General features: G+C 23.1%; 2 protein-coding genes across 2 annotated transcripts in view; both read right to left on the bottom strand.

Moving 5' to 3' along the window:
• Positions 1–2,043, bottom strand: part of LOC117134085 — a 905,201-nt gene that overhangs the window by 546,414 nt on the left and 356,744 nt on the right. The window lies entirely within an intron of this gene.
• The window catches only part of LOC103867497 (nudix hydrolase 22, chloroplastic), a 19,075-nt gene that overhangs the window by 6,417 nt on the left and 10,615 nt on the right, over positions 1–2,043 (bottom strand). The gene's annotated exons all lie outside the window — the stretch shown is intronic.

The following is a 2,043-nucleotide window of genomic DNA, read 5'->3' as shown; positions in this document are numbered from 1 at the left end:
AAAAGAATAGGTGAAAGTGAAAAAGGGCAATATAGAAAATAATACATAAATATCATAGCCTAAAGATTGCTATGGTTATATAGTTAATTTATAGTTTGTTATGTATATGTTACCTAATTTCCCTTCCTAAATACCACATGGCCGACTTTTTTTTTTTTTTTGTAACACCAACTTTTCATTCATTTTTAAACTCCAACTAGATTTTGACCCGCGCTTTGGAAGCGCGGGATATATAACGATGAAAAATTTCATTAACAACATTATAAATGTTTTTTAGATTTGTAAAAAAAATTCTATTTAAAATCAACCCTTTTAAACCGGATCTAGACCCAAATGTGAACCAGTAAATCCATATCTAACCAATTTTGGTTTTAATAAACATTCATTATTTTATAACCCTATAAAACTAAAAAAAATGCTGGCACCCGAAGCCAACCAGTTGAACCAATAGGTGACTGATGTGTAATCCAATTTGAATTTTCTTATGGTATTTGATTTAAACTGTTATTTTAAAATTTTAAAAATTAATTTCAATATTTGCATAGATATTTAAATACTTATTAATTTTAATCTTATTGTATTTTTATTATGTCGTAACTCCAACTTGTTAAAAAATTGTTTAAATGATCTATTTATATTTTAGCAATATAAATAAAATTGATTTATTTTTTCTTTTATTTTTTAAACATGATTTTTGTAATTTAATATTGATATGTGTATTTATATAAAATGAAATAAATTATTGACCAATGGCTCACCCGCGATCAGCACAATAACCCAATGACCAAAAATGGTGTTTGATGTATATGTCGGGTTTAAAAAAAGTTGATTTGAACATATTTTACTTTTTTATTTTCTTATAATATCATTTATTAAATTTTAACAAAAAGATATATGATTTATATATTAATTCTATGTATTGATCATATCCCAAAAGTTAATATGTTTGTTTGTTGCTTCTAATGAATATGGTATAATCGAGGATTAGGTATAAACAAATACTTATATTCTTAGGGTTAATTAATCTACACTTACTGTTAGACTTGAGCGATGAAGTTTTAGAGTGAGATGGAGTTTAAGATTTTAATGAATATATATATATATATATATATTTAAAATTCAAAGTAAAAAAATTAAAATAGTTTAAAATGACTTTTCGAAATTTCAGAACAAAATTTACCTAGTTATTTTAAATAGTATAAGGTTGTAGTCAATTTTAAACACACAGTTGGATCCAATTTTTTTATTCTATCTTAATAATATTGATTTTGACACCCATTTCCCATTATGGAATTAATTTTTGTTTGACAAAAAATTAATTAAAATTAAAATGTGTACATACTTTATATATTTAATTTTTTCAGTGTCCGTATTACAAAGGTATATAAATATTGACTTATTTATTATCATATTTGTTATAATAATACCATGTATTTTCTGAAAGTGAGATTAATTGTTGAATTTGAAATAACTTATATATTATAAATTTTAAATTAGTGTTTTTTCCGCCAACCCAAAAATATGAAGACTTAAATTTTTGATTTTTTTTTTTAATTTAACGAAATCTTTTGTTTGTCTAAAAATATGTAACCGTTTTGTATTGTAATTCAGTTAATACTATACGGCCATTAAATTAAAGCTGGCTGATTGCAAATGTTTTGAAATATATTTTGTTTACTTATTGTTTGTTAAGATATTGTGTATATATATATTTTTTACTTATTGTTTGTTAAGATATAGTGTAAATAGTATTAATGCTAAAAGTATCGCCACACTAAAGAGATTCTAAATAATGTTGATTCGGCAATATGTTTGATCTGAGATTTAGTATTCTGTTTTAAATAGTTTTTATAAAATTGATTATATGGTGTTATTACTGCAAGAATATTTGTTAAATAGTTAAACCAGATTTCTCTTTAGTTTTAAATTGAAAAGATTTCGCCTATATTCTACCAAATACTTAAATAGATACCAAGAAGAATACTGAATATTTATACGACAAATTTTCTATATATCCTCTATCATATATGTTGTGGAGTTATT

This window comes from Brassica rapa, chromosome A05 (assembly GCF_000309985.2).
Source record: "Brassica rapa cultivar Chiifu-401-42 chromosome A05, CAAS_Brap_v3.01, whole genome shotgun sequence".
NCBI lineage: Eukaryota > Viridiplantae > Streptophyta > Magnoliopsida > Brassicales > Brassicaceae > Brassica > Brassica rapa.
Note: the sequence above shows the minus strand (reverse complement) of the source record. Positions and strands in the feature narration are given on the sequence as shown.